This window comes from Ochotona curzoniae, unplaced genomic scaffold, assembly GCF_017591425.1.
Source record: "Ochotona curzoniae isolate NIBS_2020 unplaced genomic scaffold, NIBS_Ocur_1.0 contig_291, whole genome shotgun sequence".
NCBI lineage: Eukaryota > Metazoa > Chordata > Mammalia > Lagomorpha > Ochotonidae > Ochotona > Ochotona curzoniae.
The window spans coordinates 57,404-82,387 of NW_024465649.1; positions in this window are offsets into that span (position 1 = coordinate 57,404).

Sequence of the window (24,984 nt, forward strand, 5' to 3'; positions counted from 1 at the left end):
ACATCAAAGGAAGGAGAAACCCTGGATATAATTCAGGATTTAGAAAGAGACATGGCCTTCCCAAACCAGCTGCCACAGGCAGTTTGTTAAAAAAAAAAAAAAAAAAGAAAGAAAAGAAGAAGAAGAAGAGGAAGAAGAAGAAAGTCCAACAGGATTTGACAAGGAATTTCAGGATGTACTGTGTTTGGAATTTTGAGTTCACAGACTTCTGGTGCCAGGGACCAAGATCAAACTCTGCAGGTGGGCAACAGTGCAAGACCTCAGCCAAAGCTTCCTGGCAAGGGTCTGCAGCTGGACAAGAGTCCAAGGCCACAGAACACTATGAGCAGATATCATTGATACATTCATGCACTGACTTTCCTAGGGTCGCACTGTTGCTTCCTGTTCATCAAGCCCTGAGTGGTTAACATGAAAATGGGGTGTAGCTATCAAAGTTGTGTCTCATCTATTCCTTTGACTCCCAGAGCAGTTCAACAAAAGGTTGAGGCAGCAAGCCTTCTGAGTTAAATTCCCTTCCTTAAAGAAGGGACTTACCTCTAGTTTTCCTGCTTTTAAAATAACTATTTTTTAAGTGCTTCATTTCTTATTTTCTCAGTTGTATATTACCTCTCTCTCCAGTCCTGTTCATGCTGCTGTGGACAGTGGTACCAGCTTTGTCTTTTGTTAGCTAAACAACGTTAGCATTTACCCCATTTCGCACTAAATTGGGATGGCAATAATGACTACTTCATTAACTTAGTGTAAGAATTAAGAGAGAAAGTATGTAAATTATTACACACATATCTGTCCTCAGGATATGAGAGCCATCTTTATTTTACTATTTTTGACATAGGCTGAAGTTCATACACACTACTTTATCATCCTAGTTCCTGTGACATCACAGTTTAAGCAAAAATGAGTATTATGCATACTTTGTACCATGACAATACCAAGAGACATTCGATCATTTTCAGTATACTGACTTCTTGACAAGAGAGAAGGTTAACGCACTTTTAAAAACTTTTGCAACAGCAAAAAATGAGCAACATAATTCTCTTTTTAGTCCAGTGATCCCTACATTCCAGGATGTCATCCTGGCCTAAGTTTGCCAATGATTGTGGTTTAACTGTGTATTTTATTCCTCAAGAAGTCATTTGGCAAAGAGTAAAAAAGCAGAAGCATTTTCTCCTATGAGATATGCAGTGACGCAAACTGATCAAGGAAATTTGGCCCCATCAGGAGATAAAACTACTTCTTCAAGCTCTTCTCATAGCACAAATTCATCCTAGTGTCAGGGTCAAACACAAGCACCAGCTCTACCCATCCCACTTGTAGCTGGCTTGGAAGCGTCCTTTGTTATTCTGACCACAGTATTGGAAGTCATTTCCAGTTACAGAAAACTTCTGACTAGTACCCCAACACATGCCAAAATTTTATAGGCTTAAATTTATTTGCTTATTAAGATAACAACCTTGAATAGGCCAATATGTCTTTTTATGAAGTCTGTTGCCTGTCAATGACAGAAAAATGAATGTCACAAATGATGCATTATTATATGAAAAGCTCATACTTGAAATTAACAGGTACCTTATTCAAAGTGAATGATGTGGTTTCATGGACCTGTTGAAAAGACTCTCTTCATTTTTTTGAACACAGGCCTTAAGCAAATGCTGAATATTCAAGAAGGTTAAAATCCTAATATCCATCTAGATTTCTTTAATATTCCTTCAATAAGATAAAATGTTTATTGGGGCCTGATGAAAATGCTTCTCTGTGAGAAGGAGAGTATAGCGAGTACCGAGGGAGTGTAATAGTTTCACCAACCAGAGAGCAGCCCTCAGTTGAAGGATAAAAGACCAACGAGAGCATGTAGGTGTGTGGTGCTGGTGGTTGTGGTGGTAGATGCATCCTAGTATGTACTGTATAGGAGGCAATGACACAGGCAGAAGGCTAGTGCCCTGGCCCAGAATCAAAGTTGTGTTCAAGTGTTCCTCTTTTTGTCTAGGTAGTATAGGGCCAATTAATTGCAAAAGGTATTTGGCCAATTGAAGAGAAGTGGAAGAAAACAGTAAAACTATGTTATTTTTCTCAAAAAAAAAAAAAGGTATTTGGAACTTAAAAAAGACATAAAAATTGATTTAAGAAACTGAAAGGTAATGTACCCATGCAAAGCAATACTTTATAGTTGAGTTACTCAAGTCAATATTCATTTTTTGGCTGCTGACTACCAAGTCATAATCACAAATGCCAACTTTTCAGGCGAGGCTGAATGATGAATACAATGACACAAAGAGAGCATTTTACTAAACAAATTGGAGAAATAATTAGCAAGGAATATTAGGATAAATAAGACATGAAGATAGATACATCTATCATATAAGGAAGAGAAGCAGAAAAGAGTGAGGGTGAGGAACGGAGGAGCGAGAAAAAGTGATCCATCCTATCAGATGGCTATAAGCAAAATAACAACAACAATAACAGTATCCACAAAAATGGCTGTTTTATACTGGAACAGAGAAGCTGAAGATAGATGGAAACTCAACCATTCTTTCTAGTACATAACAGCTTTCTCTAATGCCTCCTGTTAAATTATCATTTTTTCACATTAGCATTTATCCCTTTTTAAAATTCTTGAGCTAATCACAGTAATCATTCTGAGGCTACAATCCACATAACCAAAATATCAGGACTGGCTGAGCAGATGTTAAAACCGAATCAAGGTTAAAAATTAGATACTCCATTTTTCCTCCAAGTTGGAGGTACGTATATCCCATCTCTGGCCTTCCACAGCATCTCTCTGCTGTGATTTGTACTTTGGGTTTTGTGTTAAGTGAAATCACCTCAAACAGACTGAATTTCTTGAACAGAAGTACCAGTCTCTCTTTGATCTCTACTGACTAACACATCTCTAGCACATTGCAGATGCCATAAAATGCTATTAAATGATCAGTGGAAGAACAAATTAATATTAAAAACTGGGAACCACTGTGTTGGTTCCACTGACTAATCAATTCCTTGCCTCCAGTTATTGGCATCTCTTACGGGTGCTGGTTCATGTCCTGGCTGCTCCACTTCCCATCCAGCTGCCTGCATATGGCTGGGGAAAGTAGCAAAGAATGGCCCAATGCCTTGGGATATTGCACCCACATGAGAGACCAGGAAGAAGCTCGTGGCTTCTGGCTTATGATTGGTTCAGCTAAGGCCATTGTGGACACCTGAGAAGTGAACCAGTAAATGAAAGATGTTTCTCTCTGTAAATCTGCTGTCCTGATAAAAATAAATAGATCTTAAATATTATAAACTAGCCTTTGCCTTGGCTGCTCTTTCTAGATATTTGTGATAGATGACAATGTCAGCACAAGAGAAGTCAATAATCTCAACATATTAGAAAAAGATATTTGATCATATTTTGGCAACAGGAAATGTTTAGCATTCTCTTTTTTTTAAAAAAAGATTTATTATTACTATTATTATTATTATTATTTTATGGGAAAGGCAGATATACAGAGAGGAGAGACAGAGAGGAAGATCTTCCGTCCGATGATTCACTCCCCAAGTGAGCCCAACGGCCGCTACTATGCCGATCCAAAGCCAGGAGCCTCTTCCGGGTCTCCCACGCGGGTGCAGGGTCCCAAAGCTTTGGGCTGTCATTGACTGCTTTCCTGGGCCACAGGCAGGGAGCTGGAAGGGAAGCAGGGCTGCCGGGATAGAACCGGTGCCCATATGGGATCCCGGGCGTGCAAGGCGAGGACCTTAACCACTGCGCCACCGCGCCGGGCCCTAGCATTCTCTTAAAATATATTTATTCCCAAGCACTAGTGACTTACTATGCTGAAAACCCACAGCAGTTTGATTGTTCAGACTTCAATAGCTTTTTACGACCATTCAACAAGATTTTTGAAAAATTCATCTGTTAGCACTGGGAAATTTGTACCATGAAGATTCCTGCCCTGAAAGACAGCATATGTTGCTGGAAAAAAAAGACTCTCCTATTTTGAATAGTAAGAGTAATGTTTAAGCAAAATAGAGAGGTCCAAAAGGAAAAGAGTTTCCTGAATAAAATGGACAGCTGAGATTAGGCACAGGGTGGATTCGTATGAAAAGGAAATCATTGTCATAAATTCCTAAAGTCATACATATATGAGTGAGTGAGCTGTATAACTGGGACCTAAGCTTCAGCTCTCTCATCTGCACAAAGGGTTAGTAATAAAGTACACCAAGTTTATCCACCTGGTGGCTTTTTATGTTAACTGAATTAATAAATTCATTATGTATGTCTAAGTGTTGGGCAAATGACAGTATGAGTGGACCTTGAATTGGCAGAAAGATAAAAATTGAATTAAAATTGGCAGAAAGATAAGGTAGGATAGCCCAGATGCTCTTCAGTATTCCAAATTCTACTGTATCCTGAATTACATGCCATCTAAAAGCCCCAAATGGGCCCCCAGTTCCTTTTTAACCCTTCTTATTCCCTACACCATCCAGTCATAAAAATCTCTACTGTGGGCCTGACATTGAAGCACAGTGGATTAAGCCACTGCCTGCAATGCCAGCATCCTATGGGTACTGGTTGAAATTCCAGCTCTCTTCTGATCCAGCTCCCTACTAACACACCTGAGGGAACAGATCACCCATGCTTGGCCCCATGCCACCACAAGGGAAACTGCTGAAGCTCCTGGCTCCTAGTTTCATTGTGGCCCAGCCCCAGGCATTGTAGCCATTTGGAGAGTGAGCCAGCAGATGGGAGATTCTCTCCCTATCTCGCCTTTTCCCTCTCCCTACGACCTTACCTTCCAAGTAAATAAAATATTTTTAAAAAATTACTTCCCTGCTCATTAATCTAATTAGGAACCAAATTCTATCTAGTCTATTTTTGTTGTGGTGGTGGTTTTGTTGCATTATGTGTGGTAGGTAGAATTCTAACACTATCCCCAACACGCCCTGCCATGTACACATGATGCATAATCCCTGGTATTGTTAATGTAATGAATTTTACTCCCATCACTGGGGGAGTAAAATGGGACAATTAATTTAAGAAAAACAGGTGAAACAGGAAAACCTAAACATGAGAGTCCTTTAGAAGCAGGAAGTTTAAGTAGTTGGAGACAAACATGCATGCAAACTTGAAGAAAGCAGCCATCCCTGCTGAGGACTGTATACAAAGAGATGGCTTCTAGCAGCTATGAGTGGCTACTGTCTGACAGCTAGCCAGAAAACTAAGACCTCAGTCCCACAGCAACAATGCAGAAAATTCAGCCAACAACCTGAATGAAGTTGAAAGAGGACTCTGATCCCAGATGAGAATAACAGCCCTGGCTGAGCCTCTGGTTTCAGCTTTGTGTGAACCCACAGAGGGAACAAGCCATGCCAGACCCAGTCTTCTAAGCTACAGCATTGTGAGCTAATAAGTGGGTGTTGCTTTAACTGCCAACTTTGTGTTATTTTGTTATGTTCCAAAAGAAAAAAAAAAAAAACTACCATCTCATAGATGTGCCGCTTTCTCAGGATAGCTTTAACCTAGTTCTCTCTTGGATTTTTGCACTTGTCTCTGAAACAGTCTCAAGTCTTAAACCATCCAAGTTGAGACAGATGATAAAATGATCTTCACTCACAGCACTCCACTGCTCAGAAAGTAATCACAGCCTTCATTATACTTCTGACATGGCTTAAACATATCTTTAATATATTTCCATTCCCACATTTATAGCCGATATCTTTTCTTGCCCCTGACCCCCTGTAGACCAGCAGCCGCTCCAGATTGTGTCACATCTCTGCATCACTAATCTAGATTCGCTCTCTACAGGAAAATTCTTCTTCTCTACCTTCAAAATAGAAGCAGGATCAGTTATTCTATGCCTTTCTTAATTATCCTCAAAGAATTAAACTCTTCTGTTTTGCCACAGTAACGAGTTAAAATTTCTATGACAATACCTAAAACAGTCCTTCACAACACCTTTGCATGTCTGCTATCCTCCTGCAGAGGAAGGTTTATGGCTGGTCCATAGCAAGCCAAGACAGAGGATCTGGAACATTCTGAACACTGAATAATGTAATCAATACTTCCTCATTCACTGAATCATACCCAGCAATAGTACTTATACTATGTTCCTATTTCCTTAATTCATACTTTTTTTCTAACAAGGAAGTGCTAGGAAACAAGAACCTGGTAAAGTTAAATCAAATATTACATGATCTGGAGCAAAAAAGAACTGTCGTGGAGAGATTAACATTCAGCTCGATTGCCCCTATTGCATGGAGGCAGTTTCCTGCTCTGTTACTTTGTCCAACATTGTGATATAACATTCAGCTATTCCAGAGTATACTACTGAGTTTACAAATTGTATAAGGATACTTTGTTTCCCTGAATTCATCTCTGCCTTTTAATGGTTCTTTTTGCTGAATAAGGATAGAAGAGACACCCCCTCCCCAAAGGATAAAATGTATCAATTACCCTTATTGCTCATTAGTGGTCCCTAGAAATGTTTGGGCAGTAAGAAATCTTAGAATAACCTGGATCAAAACCATCATTTTGCAGGTAAGAAGGACAGCCCTAGAAGGAAGGATACTTTTGGCAGTGTCTTACCTCTGAATTAAGCTATGCCAAGAGCCAGATTCCTGGATTCCCAGAAAATTACCCCTGATAACTTCCTTGGTCATACTTATTCCTGTGCTCCAGTTCTGATCACGTCCCTTCAATAAGATGCGGAAGCCTGATCACCAATATGTATTGGGTAATGGGGCTTTAGGGTTGACCAGTCATACAAAGATCACAACATTGAGTTTAGCGACCTTATCAAAGAAGACCCAAAGAGTTTTCCAGCATCTTATGCCATGAGTGGACACAGTGAGATGGTGTCATCTGTGAACCAGAACATTGAGCCCCATCAGATGTTAAATATGCCAATGTCTTGCTCTGAGACTTGCCACCTCTATAATTGTTAGCATTACGTTTCTGTGGCTGATTATCCAGTTTATGGCCCAAGTGGACTAGGAAACTCAACAGATTCACACACAATTTCAATAAATCATTGATTGTAATGTGATGCACACCTATGGCTGAAATGACAAATTCTACTAATTTCCTCTATTAATACTTTTCTGTGTCATCTGCTCATTTTGGAAGAAGGAGAGTTGAGTATAAGAAAAATTTCTTATTGCTCCACAATTTCTTTTCTGACATCCAAGTTCTCAAGATAAATTCAATCTGCCTAACGAGAAAAGCCAATAGCTTTCCTATGTAATAGGAGCAGTAATTTAGAAACTATAATAAAAATATCCCACTTATAAATTCATACATACACAAAACTGAGGTTAATAAGTATATCAAGAAATATGTAAAAGTGATGTGAAAAAATCTGTATGACTTTACCCGTCATAACAGCAGAATTTAATAAATGATAAAAATGCATCATGCTTATGTGAGAGTAATATTTTATTGTTTCTGGTACACAACCTGGTCTTTTTTGTTAATTATATTTATTTTTGATGATAGATAATTAGGGTGATAGGGGTCAAGGGCTATAAGAACGTGGGTGAGATCATCATTTCCACATTCTGTTTTTTTCCTTCCTGTCTCTTGGGGAAAGATGAGGGAACAAGAGGAAAAGCCACACCCAGCCTCCCAAATGCCTCTGCACCCTGGGATGGAGGTCAGCCACCAGAGAGTACTATTTTAAAGACATGGTTTTTCTTAATTTATTTCAGAAGTTTATCAAATTACAAAGTAATATCAATCTGGAATAGTTAACAAATGAGAAGAGTCTAACCAAAAGGATAGATCAGCATTTGCCAAACACCAACACAGGCTAAAGACCCACCACCTTGCATCATGATGTGCTACAGGTCATCTCTGCATGTGTGTATTTCCCTTAATGCTGTAAGCCTCCAGAGGGCAAAAAGAAAATCCAGCTCACCTCAGAAATCCCAGCCTCTGCTTCAGCTTTTGTATATGAATGTGATGTGTATGTGCTTGGGGAATGAGTGAATGTGTTTCAGAAGCTTCATTATGCCCTAGCTGCTTCTGTTACCAGGTTAAATATTACTCAGAACCTGAAGTTAAATGAGCATGAAGTTATTTATTTTGTTTTGTAATTGTTAAGTGAGATTTTTAAATGCAGTTGTAAACACTCTCATACTTGCATGAGTCACCTTGCAACTGCAATGTCCTGCCTTACTCCCAACTGTAAAAGAGCATAGTACATTTGCAGAACCTTGGTTCCAAAGAGTTACAGTGCTGACCCACACATACACTGCTTTGGATCTCAGCTGTCTCTATTAACCAATAGTTATTGCTGGACAGAAACCAACCCAGAGTAGGAAGAGGCATGAGGCTCCACTCTTGATCCACTCTGACAATAGACAGCCCAATAACTTTTCCCATTTCAGGTATACCCTTGAAGGCCCATCTCTAATTGGCTAGGTAATAATTATCCCTGAATGGCAGCCAAAGCCTTTTGCTAAGGCTGCCCCAGCCTGGCAGGTGGAACAGGTGCATCTCAAGGAGATGCTGATTTGGCTCTTTAGTAATCAGGTCTGCTTCGCAAAGTGCAGTCAGTTCAGAGCAGGACTTGCAGCACTTGCAATCCTCACTGATCTCCCTGTTACAGACACAACAAGTGTTAATTCTCTGACAACCTTCTCCCCAAAGTCCCATCTCTTGCTTCCACATAACAAAACTTAAACCTTGCCTTAGCTTTATAACATAAATATTTAAAGTGTGAGATGAATAGTAAAGAATCATAAAGGGACCTTAAAGATGACAGCTCATCTCCCTCTTGAACTGACGTGATTAAGGCAGTCATGAACCTGCTACTTCTGAAACACCCCCGCACTTCTGACTTCCAGCCTGTTTAGTAGCTACAGAATGCTCAGAGTACTCTCATTCAGTCCAGTTTTTCTATTTTTTCCTCCTTTTCTCATTAAACACCTCTAAATCTAGCATAAAGATAACATCCTTTCACCCAAATCCACAGCAGGGGAGCTAACCACATTCTACCTTCTCAGATTATGAGCCAAGCTTCCAATTTGCAGACTTCTTTCAGGTGACAAACGAATGTGCCACCAGGGAAACTTGTGATGGAAGCATTTTTCACATCCCAGGAGGAAAAAGGTCAGCATTCTATTAAGTTCCACAGGAAGTTAGATCCTTAAAATCCCTGAAAAGCCGAGATACAGTCTTTTCATTGTCCCAAGATACATGAAAGAAGTTTCATATCCAGTCAGGGCAAAAATAAGCTTCCTGTTCAAATACAATATATTTTATGAGGTTTTCAGGAGCACTTCTTTGGCTGGTGGCCTGGATGTAGAGCCTCAGAATTGATATTGCCAGGCACAGCAAACAGGTGCCCACTTCTAACCCCAAAGGGAATAGGCTCCTGCCCAGCCAGGAGCCCCACCCAGTCTACACTCACAAATTGCTAGAAGGAATATTGATGCAGGAGAGCTTACAAGAGAACAAATGCCAGAAACCCCTTCAAGGTATCTTCTCCCCATCAAGCAGAGACAGCGAGCCATGCTTGCCAGCTTGCAAGCAAAATTACAGCTGACTCCTATAGAACCAGTTCAGTGTCTTCTTAAAGTTCTCTCAGCCCTCAAAGCAACATGAATGCCTTTGTCCTTTGCTAGCCTCTCCCTGCAGGACCTTAGGGATCATTTTCTTGTGTTTTTGACAAATCTGAGTAACCATGTGCAAACCCATGTTTTCTTAGTCCAAAGTATCTGAAACATGCATCAGAGTGTATCAACAGACATAAGTTTGGCTCCCGGCCATGCCCCTTCCCTCTACAAGCTATTTAAGCTATTTGGGGGCCCAATTTCCAAATCTGTAAAACTGGATTGCACTGTTCACTGTGCTGTCATGAGGTCTATGTGAAATAAATACATATAATGCTATGTGACAATTTTCATGGTATTTGGTTTTCAGTGAGAGTATTCTACAAATAAGCATTTCCTTAACTCAATATCTATAGCAGTTTGTTAATCATAAATTGAAATTCTTGCAACCCGAAGCATTTCCAAACTTGAAACTGCTACCTACAACTCTGTCAACCCATTTGAGTGCTGTTTTGAGTCCCAGTTGCTCCATGTTCAATCCAGCTTTCTGCTAACATGTCTGGGGAAGCCATGGAGGATGGTCCAAGTACCTGCACCCCTGCCACTTCTGTAGGAGACCTGGCTGGAGTTCTGGGCTCCAGGTCTCAGACTGGCTTAGCTCTGGTCATTGCAAGCTTTAAGAGTGAACCAGTAGATGGAAGACCTTTCTGTCTTTGTGTGTGTCCCTTTCTATATAACTTTGCTATTCAAACAAGTAAGTAAATCTTTTTAAAAACTAAGACTTTTCATATTCACAGTCCCCTATTATGTTTGGGACAGCATTCTACAAATGTCACATGGGTCCTTTTTCAGTGATATCTTTGAATATATGGTATGTATTTAAATAATTGGAGTAAAGTCTACAAATGGCTAAATCAGTTTGATGAAATTTGTTGCTAAGCACTACAAACTTGCGAGGAACAATTCTGATTTTGTAATCCTTTAGACTTTAAAACTGTGGCTGAGGTATTGTGGATATGTGTTATAATTTGTGAAGACACTGAGTCTCCTCTAGCTAATAAGGGAAGATTCAGCTGGTTTTTTTTCCTCAACAATTGATTCATAATAGGAACTTGAGCCTTCCTTCATGATTGAGTAAATGAGGGAAACACAGATGTGCCACCTCCCTCTGCCACTCACAAGTGGAACCTTAGTTCTTCCCCCATATTCCACCCCTGCACACATCATTTGGTTCAGACACTGGGAGTAAGGTGGGATTGGGGAAATGATACAGCAACAGAGAAGACTTTAGCTCAATGACAAGGGAGCCTCTCATTTTTCCTCCCAGACAGTTGTGAAATGTATGTTTCCTGAAAAAAAGAAATGATTGGATCTTTGTGAAAGATTTGACATGAATGATTGCGTAGGTACTAGGAAACAAGTGCTAGCTTTTAATTATACTATGAATACCCTTAAAATCATAGATTAACATTTTAAATTGTACTCCAAAAGTTGATCTATTTGGGAATCAAGTTTACCATAGTGTACTTAGCATTACTTTATATTTGGTGCCAATTGAGCAAGGGCTACATTTATATCAATTTTTTGTGCAGGAAGAACAGAGTAGAGCACTTTCAAATTCCTGGTTGGTGCAGGACAAGTGATGTTAAGTCCCACTACCTTCACTACCAGTATGTTTCTCTAAAGCACCATCATCTCTTGCCTGAACCATGCCAATTTCCTCCCAACTCACCCCCTAGTCTTCTCTTGCAAATCTTGAACCCATTTGCCATGGAATAAATGTGCAGAGTTCCTCAGCTGCTGCAGTAGCAGCAGACCTCAGAACATTAAGCCACATTTGGTTTAAGGGAATCCTAAAGCAAGCTGAGAAGCACTGCTGAGCTCCATATCAACTTGATAATTGGGAGCATTGGGGATCAGTGAGGGAGGTAGCAGGTGAAAACCAGAAAATAGGTTGAAAATCTATTTAATCTGCTTATAATGTAGCTAGACCCTTAGATTTCCTTTCTTGACCTCTGAAAGCTGGTAACTGACCCTTCCCTGAAACATGGACACTGATTCTGTCTGTGGACAGAAATCCAATGGGCCTTTGGATTGAAGGTCATATAACCCCTAATGTGTCAAAGAAAAGGGTCAGAGAAAACATAATGAAACCATGAGGACTTGATGGAAATCTACACATTGCATTCTTGGAGTTCCTTACCCTTTGCCCCCAAAATTATAGACTCCTGGCAGTCTTCAAGCTGGAGCCTTCTTAATCAGTGAGAAACCAGCTTTGCTAACTCTGACCCATCTTCCATAAAGCTCACAGGCATACTCACTCACACTCCTCCAGACCTCCACTTGGCTTTTTAATATTTTGCTACAAAGTATGAGCCACAGCCCTGAAATGTGCCATGTATTTGAAAAATCTTCTAAATTGAATGCTGGAAATCAAGACTAATAAGTACTGGGCTCAGCATTTGGCTTGGCAATTAAGTCTCAAAGTGGGATACTACATCCTATGTAGGAATGCCTGGATATAATTTCTGGGTTTGGTTCTGAATTGCATCTTCCTAATAATGCAGAACCTGGAAAGCAGTGGTGATAGCTCAAGGAACTGGGTTCTTGCCAACCATGTAGGAGACCTGAGTTAAATTTTAGGCTCCCAAGTTTGGTCTAGTCCAACTCTGGCTATTGCAGTCACCTGGGGAACCAACCAGCAGTTGAAGTTTCTCTTTCTCTTTTTCTTTTTCTTTCTCTTTCTCTCTCTCCCTCTCTCTCTTCTGTCGCTGTCTCTCTCTAAAAAAAAAAAATCCTGACAATTACCAAAAAGGAGATATTTGTAGAAAATTAAGACAAAGGAAAACGTAACTTGAACAACAAAAATATCATTAACATTTTTACGAAGAAAAAGGTGCAGCCACAAAATAAAAAGCTATTTGTATTTTTACGGGTAATACTAATAGAAAGAAAATCTCTTGGAAATCTAGAAATGAGATGACATAAAGTAGAAATCTCCAAAAAAGTTATTCACTACCAAACATAAACAATGTACACATTGTGGCTCAAACATAAATAAAAAATTATCTGATCATATTGAATTTACAAAGTACATGAAATGACTATTTTGAAATATGGGGTGGACATGAAGTTAATAGTTTGTGTATATCTGTTTTCCATAAAGAAATAAGAGAATTAAATCAAATCCTCAGTTTTTTTACATCAGGAGGTTGAAGCATTATTCCTGACATGGATCAGCAGTAGTGTAAGCATGTGCCTGAGAAATGTGGAGGTGGCCAAAGGATCTGTTAAACAGTTCCAAACAACTGCCTCAGGGTCAGAAGAGTGATATGTCAGGGTAGGGAAGTAGTGCAAGCTGACTGGTTTTCCTTTTAATAAACTTGATAGACATAACTGAATTTTTAAAAGCCATGTACCTAGAGGGATTTTTTTTTCTTTTCATTTAAAAGCGGGTTTTTAGAAGACTCACATGATGTGTCAAGTGCCACAGTAGCTAGGTCATTCCCTACGACATCGTCAATGGAGTAGAGGGCAGTGATTAAGTGGCACTTGGGACATCAACAACTTATACTGGAGTGCCTAATTCAAATCCCAGCTACTCTTCTTCCAATCCAGCTTCCTGCTATTGGACACTCTGGAGGCAGCAGTGATGCTTCAAGTACCTGGTTCATGTCACCTACAGGAGGTCCAGATTAAGGTCCAGGCCCCCGGTTTCAGTCTTATCCAGCCCTGACTGTTACAAGTATTTGAAGAGTAAATCAGTGGATGAAATATCTCTGTGTGTGTGCATGTATGTGTATGTGTGTGCACGCACATACATGTGTTTCTGTCTCTGTGACTTTTAAATAAAAGGAAAGGAAGTGAAATCTTCCATTTTATATCAATGCTATTTACTATTCATTCTTATTATTAGTTTTTCAAATGTTGCAATATTCTAGAGATTAGTGAAATGAAAATAAATTAAAAATGTTTAAACTTTCATTTTTGTATATTAGTTTATAATTCATTCTCACTTGAGATTTTAAACTGCTATCTGTAATATATCAGAGAACACTCTTTTCTCTCTTTTTAAGACTTTACTGAATAAATATCTTTACTAGCAAAGATACTTAGAAAGTTTTTGAAACAATGACAATGAAGTCAGCAGCCCACATCCTCTCTGGCCAGCTTGTCTCTATCCCTTTGGCTGGTGAACCCATCCTGGGCAGCTTCTACTCCAGCAATTTATTCTGAGTCTGGAGTAAGATGGGTCTCCACAGTCGAGACGGGAGAATCAAGGGTCTCATTCCCCTAGCGTGACTCCTGGGCAGCCAACTGCAGCTGTAAAGTTGATGGAAGAGAAAAACAGAAGGCAAGGACCAGCTCAGCTACCAGGCAGCGGGAAGAACTGGCAGCTCTGATGCTTTGTGCATACATACTTCATTTGCATCCCTGGTCCTTCTAGGTGGCAACTAAATAACACCCCTGGTCCACATTTACATTTGACTTTAATGTCCACTGGAATAATGGAGTATACACTATGGTTGCTGTTTCAGAAAAGCTTCCCAAATTATTCTATCACAGGCTTTTTTTTTTTTTTTTTTGCTGGCAAGGGTGAGAAATGCCCACACATTGTTATTAAGCACTTTGGAATGTTGTTTTCAAATGTTGATCACTTATGCTACTTTGTAACATATGTTATTTTAATGTTATATTGTAATATGCCATGATATTAAAAGGACAGATACCATGACTGTTTCTCTTGGCAAAATAATTATAAAAAATGTACAGAGATGTCTGAATGATTGGCTTACAGCCAAACAGCTCAGGAAGAAGGAGTCAAGGAATTCCATCTTGATTCTGAATCATGAGTTCTTTTCACTACACCAGATTATTTTATTACAGATGCCAATTTCCATATTTGTTCAGTCCAGCGATGAAGAACCAGAAAAGAAATACAGGGATGGTATGACAAAGCTGAAATACCATGAAAGAAGTTTTTACAGCAGAAGTTGAGGCATAATTCCTAAAATAGATCAACAGTGGTGTAAGAAAGAAGGGACATGCATGCCCAAAGGTCTTGAGACAAACAAAAATACTGTAGAGATTTGGTGCAAGTGCAGATGAACCACAGGAGCCAAGAGGAAAAATGTTTATCCTGTAAGAAGGCTGGATGATCTGAATCCTGATCTTGGGAATGAACGGGTGAGAACTCTAAGAGAAGCCCTAAACACCAGAGTTTCTTTAACCTCAGGGCATTAACCAGGCAGGAGTGGGGCAGAGTGGGAAAATAGCCTTGATCTGTTGTTATGGTTTCTATGTGATAGTAAGAGGCAGTGAACACTTCATGGAGAGACACGTACGTTGCATTCAGCGAAGGGAACCTTAGGGACTGTGAGAGTTAGTTTTGGAGTAGCAAGAGAGAGAACCTGTGGTTCTTTTCATTGTAGTTGGTTTATTGGAAAAATTCCTGCACTGGCAGATAGATGAAACTTGATTGAGGATCATTTGGGTACAGCTAATCTGCTTTTGCACTGGGTGGAAGGCACAGCTAGCAAGAGCAAAGAACTAGAACCCAGAGAAGTTCGGAGGTTTCAAGACAGCTTGTGAAATGCCAAGGCTTTCAGTGCAGATTGTACAGAGGGAAGGTGAAAGGAGTAACAACGGTGAGGAGTACTAAAAATTCCCTGGGAATCTAGTGGATTATAAAGAAAGGTAAGATGATTATTGCTTACAGTGATAAATGTAGAATATTATGTCATGGAGACATCCAAATAGAACATCTAATATTCAGTTTTGTTTCTGGTGAGAAGGTTTTAGAGGAGCTGCTGGCAGAATCCAGTTCTTTCTTCTCCCAAAGTCCAAGCTCCCAGCTCTAACACAAAGAATGTTGTATTCTTCAAGAACGATCATATGTATTTGTACTGAGCTTGGCATATTAAATATTTTAAGTGTGAACTGATTTCCTTTGACCAGTTTAAAGGGGTATGGTATGGTGCAACAAAACATAAGGCATGTTTAGGACTTACTTTTTTATCTTAAACTTCCATAGGTTTGTAGACATTCCAGCAGGCACTGGGGTTACAAGAACTAACTATGACCCCTAGCTCATGGAAGCTCTATTCCACAGGGGGACAACAACAGAAACATGAAGAAAATAACATCAGATAGCAGCAATGATGTAAAGTAGAAAGCTCACTCTTGCAGGGAAAGGTATTGTAGAACTTTTGAGGCAATACAAAGTTGAGTTGTCTGAGGAGATGAAATACAACTCCTATATCAGGTATGCAGAAATCAGAATGGAGAATACACGAGAAAGAAGTAGCAAAGGGAGCTAGCATTGCAACAAACACAGTAAGTGCACTTCCGGCATTCCAGGTGAGTGTCAGCTTGAGTTCAGCTGCTCCACTTCCAACCCAGCTCTCTGCTACTGTGCCTGGGAAAGCAGCTGGGGATGGTTCAGTGTTGGGTCCCCACATCCACATGGGAGACACCAAAGAAGTTCCTGGTTCCTCTCTTTTCTCTCCTCTCCTGTCCTCTCATTTCCTCTCCTCTCCTTCCCTCTCCTCTCTTCTCTCTTTCTTTCTCTCTGCCTCAAATAAATAAAACAAATCTTTAAAGAAAAAAAAATAGTAAACATTCTTAGATACATGGACCATAATAAGCAGTTTAGCATTTTCTCTGCATGCAATGGAAAATCTAAAGGATTTTCAGTAGCGTATCATGTTCCATATTAAAAAAAAAAGTCACTTTGGCTGAAATAGTGGTCAACATTGTAGGGGGAGGGAAACAATAGAATACAGCTAACAACCCGAGATACAGTTGCTAGTTAAGGCAAAGGATGACTGTTCTTGTCCAGGTAACAAGCTAGGAGGAAACAACCAAATGGCCCATGTGCTAGTGATGGACTACACAGGAACTGCTAGTGATTTAGGTAAGAACTAGGGTAAGCAAGAGAGAAATTCAAAATATTACTTAGGTTTCTGTTTTAAGCAAATAAATGAGTGATGGCATCAATTGGGAGATACAAAAGATGGTGGAAGATGGAATTGTGTATGTAGAAATTAATGGTTCCTGGGTGTTCCAGAAATTGTTGACCTATGTGAAGCCACACAGCTAGAGAATGACAGAGCTTGAATTAGAATTGACTCTAAATTCCATGTGTGAAGAAATCATCACAAACTAATATGGTTTTTTCTTGGCAAAAACAGAAATAAATTCATGATCTATGAGCAATTACATTAAGCTGCAATCAAGAATCTGCTCTTTCAGAAATAAATCTAAGGAAATAAAAGATTTTTTTAAGATTATTTTTAGATTTTATTAGAAAGGCGGATATACAGAGAGGAGAAGAGACAGAGAGGAAGATCTTCCATCCGATGTTTCACTCCCCAAGTGAGCACAATGGATGGAGCTGAGCCAATCTGAAGCCAGGACCCCAGAATTCTTCCAGGTCTCCCACGTGGGTGCAGAGTCCCAAAGCTTTGGGCCATCCTCAACTGCTCTCCCAGGCCACAAGCAGATTGCTGGATGGGAAACAAGGCCACTGGGATTAGAACCAGTGCCCATATGGGATCCTGCGCATGCAAGGCAAGGATTTTAACCACTATGCTATTGTGCCAGGTCCAAAAAAGATTTTTAGATAGGGAAGGAATTGCTAGAATAGGCTATCAGTGGTTCTGTGCACAGCACATTGCTAGGTACTTAGATGTCAATATTTATATGACATGCTTCCTCCCTTCAAAGAGTTCACAGTCTAATTCAGTATTTCCAAATGATTTCCAAAGAAATATCTGTGCATGTTATACAAAAAGAATGTGGGAGATCAGTAAATAAGTACACAAGCTCACTGAGATGGTAACATAGAAGAAAGCATTTCAGCTATTAATAGCATCTTAATAACTAGAGTTTCTGCAACATTTGTTGAGTGCTACATACAGAGCTTTACTTGGGCTGTTTTCATTAAACCTCTCTGAAACCCTAACAAGCAGGTAAGATTAGGATCTCAATACTGATAGCAATGAAGGAGGCCAGCAAAACAAAGTGCCTGATGCCAGTGTCACATTGTAGGTGATGTGAACCGAGACCTAGCTAAGTCCATCACCCTTGAACTCAAACCCTGTATGCTCAGTTCCCAGCAGTCATTGTCCTTACTCACACATTGCAATCCTTCCACAGCTATCAAATATCAGAACTTGCCACTCAAATTAATTAGATATTTCCACTGAAATTTTCAGTGTCTTCTAAAATCAGAAGCAAACGCAAAAACAAAGTGCCTCTTCGAAGGTTAATTAACTCAGAATGGTAAAATATTTTTGAATATAAGTCCAGTGACACCTGGTTGTCATGCTAGGGGAAATGTGGAGGCTGGGGCTGGAGAGATAAGAGGCCAAAAAGAGGAAGTAAAATAAGAAAATACACAGCCTTGGTTTGCCAGGAGCTTGTTACTTGTAGGTGAAAACACCCAGTGATTAGAACAGGACTTACACAATGTTTTTAGATGGCTTAGCTGGAGGAACATATGTGGATCAAAATATTGTCAAAAATGAACACGCGCGCTGTGCTGGCTCTCCTCAGCCTCACCATGGTAACCACCGGGGCCCTCGTCCCCAGATGGTGTTTTATATCCCGGGAGTGTAGCTGGGAAGCAGAGTGGGCGTAATGGAAGGCTGAAGTACTCTTATTCTCTTGGCAGCCCAGCAAACTCTAATATACCTGTCTCTTGAAATGATCCCTCTTAGAAATATACATACTTCTACCATGCATCAGAAAATGGATACCTTAAACAGGGGCATAGCAAATCCTAGGTTTGCCAGCCTATAGGGCAGAGCTGGGATGGTGTATGGGCCTGCAAAGTGCCACAGATCATGTGGTTGAACAGCAAGGATTTATTTCTGTAAAGTTCTCGAGGCTGGGAGGTCCAAGGTCTAGAGGTTGGCAGGTGTGGCTTGCTGAGGGAGGACTCATTCCTTGGCTTTTAGATGGCTGTGTTCTCCCTAAATCTTTGTAACTCTGTGTATACATCTCTGCTGTCTGTGTTGTCCAAATAGTCTCTTGGTCAGAGGACAGTCATTAGATTGGATAAGGGCCTACCCTAAGGTCCTGATGTTAACCCACCTGTCTCTGCAGGTTCTATCTTAGAATAACAGTTGCATTCTGAAGGACCAGGGGTTGAGACTTTAACGTGTTAAATTGGGTGAGACACTATTTAGCCTAGAACAAGTGGAGCATGAAGTCGGACTCATGTGGGTGTGTCCTTCTACAGTGCCAATACCTCCCTTTAGAGCGCATCAGAATCCTTGAGGGGTACTCATTAACACACCAGAAGAGCTTGCAATGACCAACATGTGCATAAGCTGATTGGGGCGACGGATGGTGCCAGACCCTGTACTGGCAAGCACACACAAGAATCAGGACTGGAATCACCTCAGACGAAGTTTCTGGAGAGCCCTCCAACTGAACTGCTGATTTCAGAACCCCAACCCTGAAGAGGCTGTGTCAGTCAGTGGGATTCTGAATAGAATTCATTGTGCTTGGAACGGCGAGACTGGCAGCAATTCAGAACATTTGAACTATCAAAACTGCTTGAACAGGACCCTTGGAGCATGCCTCACACTGGGGACCTGGGATGGGTGGGAGGCTGGGTAAGGCTTCTCCCTTTGTTTCTCCCCTGACCCCAAATACAGAAAAAATATATATATTAGTATGGAAGCAATGGTCTTTCCCACTTTCCTGTAGCCCTTGACCCTTTATACCCTAATCAACTATGTAAGGTTACCAATAAACAAACAAACAAACACCAGGAGGGCTATAGGGCACAGACAGTTTCAGACACCAGAGATAAAAAGACAGGATTCCTTAACTTAAGAGGGTCCTGGTTCAATAAGTAGCAAATGGGTATACTATGATAATATGGGGCAGCAAATTATTTCATTAAGACTGACAGCCAACAAGGGCATCACTCCAGTGGTGGTGCTGTCTAAATAGGGCCTTAAGAGGGCTTCTCTTAGCAGAAAACAGTCAGGAAGAGGAGGAATCAGTCAGTAGAAATGCAGGACAAGTCATCTTAGAAAAAGGGCAGAGCAAGTGCACATGTGTGAAGGAGTGGGCAGTCCGGGTGTCTGAGCAGAACACCAAGGAGCAGAGAGACTGGATCTGGGACTAGGAGGCAAGAGAAGGCAGCAGTTGGGAAGAAGCAGGATAACAACTGCAGAAGTTAGAAGGCAACTTTTGCCTCAAGCCTCAGGATATTCTGGCTCTTTTTTAAGATTCATTTTTATTGGAAAGACTGATTTACAGAGAACAAGCGGCAGAGAGAAAGACATTCCATTGGCTGGTTCACTTCCCAAATGGCCACAACAGCCTAGCTGAGTTGATCCAAAGCCAGACGTCAAGAGCTAGCAACTTGCGTTGGTGGTATAGTGGTGAGCATAGCTGCCTTCCAGACGTCAAGAGCCAAGAGCCAGAAAGCCCCTCAGGTTCTTATGCAGATGCTGGATCACCAAAAGGCTTTGGGTCATATTCTAGTGCTTTCCTAGGCCACAAGCAGAGAGCTGGATGGTAAATGGAGCAGTTGGGATATGAACAAGCACCCATATGGGATGCTGTCACTTGAAGGTGGTGGATTAGCCGATTGAGCTATCACACCAAACTTAAAGGAAACAGGAAGCTACTGAGAGGTTTAAGCTGGGCAGTTGGTCTTACTGACATTTCAAAAAGATTTTTCCAAGAGGTACGAGATGCCCAGGTCTGACCTCCAACCACCTGCTTCTGCACTATCTCACATTGCGGGTCCAGTGACTTTCCTCAAATTTGAATCCAGTGATAGTTACCTCTGTGCAAGCTCCTTCAGATCTCCCCACTGCTTAAAGAGAAAGACACAGTTCTAACCAAAGAGATCTTCCATGGCTGGACCTACCCAATCTTGCTTCCTGATGAAACGCCAACTCCAATGCCAATCTCCCTACCATCAAAGCTGACTCAGTTGAGATTCTCCAGTATATTCTGTGCTTCTGGGTATAAGCTGTCCCCAGTGCCTGGAATGTCATTGCCCATCACTTGTTGCTGTCTCCTTCCTCATCCTGCCACACACAGATTCCTTGAGGGAAACCTCAAGCTCTAGTCACGTGGGAATATTAGTCCCACAATATTGCAATCAGTGTATAATTAATTTATTCCTTTCATACTCCATCATGAGCTCATTGTTTCTAAGGACCGCAGTTATCTCTGTAATTCTAGTGCCTAGCAAACTACTTGCATATTGCCAGAGCTCAGTAGATAATATACATACATAAATAAATATTAAAAGATGAATGAGTGAAGCCAGGTAGGGAATCATGAGCTGGTCTCTTCCTGCTTCTCCCAGGAGGGTACTTTGTGGCCTGAAAACATTGCTTTCATTTCTCTGAACTTGATCTTTTTCATCTGTGTTCTGAGAGTATTTGTCTAATCCCCAAGTGGCCAAGCCAGCCCTCATACCTCCTGGTTCTCAGCCAAGGTCCAAGCAACACCTGCTCTGTTTTGATGTTTGCTTTCCTGGTACAGAAAGGCCCCAGTTTCCCACAGCTCCAGGGGGTCTCGCCCTGTCACTTGTCAGCACTCTCAGCCACAGCACTGCCTCCCATGCAGTCCTTTCTCTCTCGCCTTTCCCAGATTGCTTCCTGGCTTGTACTCAAGCCATTAGGCCTGCCTTCCTCAACAACTCCTTTTCATCAGCACGCCATCAAAGCAATTTTGTTGCTCTGTGAAATTTTCCCAACCACTTCAGCCACCAGAACTCTCTCCTGTCTTGGCACTGATCACAGTGGCACTCGCATAAAAACACTGAAGTATCACTGCAGCAGGAATCAAGGAACAAGGGCGTCATTCACTCGTTTAACAAATATTTGTTGTGCATCTGCTATTTGCCTCTATTCTACTGGTTGCTGAGGACACAATAATGAGTAAAACATACAATCCTGCCCTAATGGAATTTGTGTGAGGGCATCACAAACACCTACTGATTAGGGGTTGACAGTGGCAAAGGGATGACTGTAAAATTTACAATGGGGATACTGTCATTTCTTATTGTGGCATGGTTTACGGGTATACACATGTGTCAAACAAATTGTATACTCTAAAAAGATTCAGTTTCTTTCATGACAAATACTCCACAATAAAGCTGTTAAAAAGGTAAAGTAAAAATGAGAAGCAGGTGGCCAGCACTGAGTCAGAGCAAGGTAAGCAGATATCTGTGAGGCCAATATCCCATTTGGGTCCTGGTTCAAGTCCTGATTGCTCCACTTCTGTTGCAGCTCTCTGTTAGTTGTCTGGAAAAAGCAGCAAAAGATGGTCCGAGTGTTTAGGAACCTGCCAACCATTGGAGAGACCCACATGAAGCTCTTGGATCCCATCTCTGGCTATTGTGGTCACTTCAGGAGTTAATCAGAGAATTGAAAATCTCTCTCTCTCTCTCCCTCCTTTTCCTTCCATAATTCTGATTTTGAAGTAAACAGATATTTAAGAGAAAAAAAAAGATGAGAGGGGCCAACGTGGCTGCCTAACAGGCTAATCTTTCACCTATAGCACTGACATTACATATGGGAGCCAGTTCATATTCCAACTGCTACACTTTTGATCATGCTTTCTGTCTAAGAAACTGCTAATGATGGCTCAAGTCCTCAAAGCCCTGCATCTGTGTGGGAGACCTGGAAGAAGCTCTTAGCTCCTGGCCTCAGATGAGCTCAGCCACTGAGGCCACTGGGCAAATAAACCAGAAGATGGAAGACCAATCTCCCTGTCACACCTTCTCTCTCTGAGAGATCTGCCTTCTAAATAAAAATAAACAAATGTAAAAAGAGATGAGAAATACTATTTTTCTGGATATATGATATTGGTGGTGGTAATTTTGTGTGTGTGTGTGTGTGTGTGTGTGTGTGTGTGTGTGTGTGTAAGTAAGTGAGACAGAGAGGGAGATGGGGTGGTGTGGGGATGGAAAAGAAGGAAATTGGAGGAGGCTTTGTAAATATATATATTATCTGTAAGGTATTTGTCATCTTATATACCAGAGCTCAGATATCATTTAGTTCCAGACGTTCAGCTTCCTTTTGGGAATCTGAGACCCAGAGGCTTATGATGGTTTTCCTCGTTTCTGGCCATTAATGCAATGAATAACAAGGACCTTTATTTGGGCAGCCACTAAGAACCATGTCCTATGAGAGGTGCTTGAAGTCCATTATCTCACCAGTGTTCACAATTTCCCTTCTAAGTAGGCATCATTATTCCCTTGTGTGAGAAATGAGGACATAGGCTTAAACATTATGTTGAAAATTGGAGGGCTAGAAAATTGGAGAGCTGTGATTTAAATTCAACTCCATCTGAGCCCAAGGGCTGAGATTATTCATTTTAATAAAACCTGGCATTAATAATTTTCTACATGGCATCTCGTTTCCAAGTATAAGGTGAAAATAGCATGCAAATTTTATATTCTAAAACACAGGAACTTTGGATATGATGAAAATGTTTTGGAACTAGATGGAAGTCAGAGTTGCAAAGACAATAAATATACTCAGTACCATTGGATTTCACACATAAAATGATTAAGTTTATATTATGTGAATTACACTATAATAAGGCACAAACAACTATTAAATTATATTAAAATGCATAGTACTTTAAGTTATTTCAGCTCTATGTTTTATTAACAGAATTATTATGCTGCAAGTCCCCCAGGAAATTTTTTTTAATGCTGCAGGGTAATAATATAATAGTTCTTACACAAAATGATTAAAAACAAAATTTAAAATAAGTTTATTTTGGTGCACTTTGAAATCCAAATATGGTTATTTCATAACACACATTTTCTATGAATATTTTGCAGTATCCTCACGTGTGACAAATCAGGATTGGGGTTGGCTAGCAAGAGCCCTGGGCTGTGGTCAGTGGAGCTTCACGGAGTCAGGTGGACTGGGAGTTTACCCATGCTTTACCTTAGGTGAGCCTTTAGCTTTTTGAAACCTTAGTTTCCTTCAAGTAGGGATAGTACAACCCGTTCTATTTGCCTCAAAGGTAGTCGGGAGCTCTTGGTAAATCTACAAAGCAAAACAAAATTGAGGCATCATCATTATCCAAAACACTGTAATTTCAGGAAAAAAGCTCTGTAGCAGGGCCCTGCTACAGCGTGGAGAGGATCATCGCAAAGCACCTAACAGGCAGTGCTGATTCTGGGTGGGCCCTGCCTCATTTGCTACAGATAATAAGCCAAAAGTGATGCTTTGCCAGCTTCTGGGGTCAGTGCTCAAGAAACTAGCAGCTTCTAATTCCAGTCAGCCTTGCAGAGCCAGGGTGAAAAGTAACTGCGGAGGGGCTTGGTGGAGAATTAATTCTCCAGCCATCCAAACAGGCTACACAAAATCCTCAAACAACTCTAGCAAAAACAATAAATAATCTGATTTAAAAAATGGACAGTGAAGCTAAACAGGCATTTCTCAAAGACATAAAAATGGTCAACAGACATTACAATGTTCAGCATCACCAAGCATCATGAAAATGCAAATCAAAACTCCAATGAAGTATTACTTCACTCCAGTAAGACTGATTATTAATGAAAACATAGATGACAAATGTTGACACAACCACAAGCAAAACATTTTCACTTCCTTTATTTTCACATTTTACCCTATCAAAGCATTGTCCCTTCCATTTCCATAGTTTTGCTACTACTTACAATAGCAACAAAAAACAGTTACTGATACTTTGAATTATCAGTGGCCAGTCTTATGAATAATACATGTTTACAAAAGAACTTCAGAAGCCTACTAAAAGATGACTTAGACTGGCAGACCTTAGACATAGCCAAGGAGGAACCTGCCATTCAACTTATGTTGCACTTCATGTCTAAGAAGCCTGCATCCAAACGGTGCCACACTCCAATCTCCCAAATGGATCATCATCAGGAAAAGCCTAGAAGTCTGCCTTATTCTCAACTGATTGTTCCTCCTGATATTTTTCTAATATTCCCCTGCAGCTACCCTGGTCATTTAAAACTCTTTTTGTTGGCTTTTTTGATGGAAACAGCACATTCTAGAACCAGAAATCTTTCTGTTCTCGAGACTGTACACTTCTTGGGAAAAAAACCTTTCCTCTTGCCTCTGGTGAATTTTGGCTGTATGGCTTTGAGCAGCAAGGGACTGATTATATATCTGGTAATATTAGCAAAGATATAGAAAGAGGGAAACCCTTACACACTGTTGGTGGGAATGTAACTTAATACAATCATCACGGAGAACTATATAGAGGCTCCTCAGGAAATTAATCTTTGAACTGTCATGTGACCAAGCAACCACACTACCAGGCATACAAGCTAAGAAAACAAAAATCACTCTGTGGAAGAGACATCTGCTCCCCCAGGTTTATACTCACAATCGCCAAGACAGAGAAATGAAGCGTCCATCCACATGAGTGAACAAAGAAAAAGTGGTATATACATATATA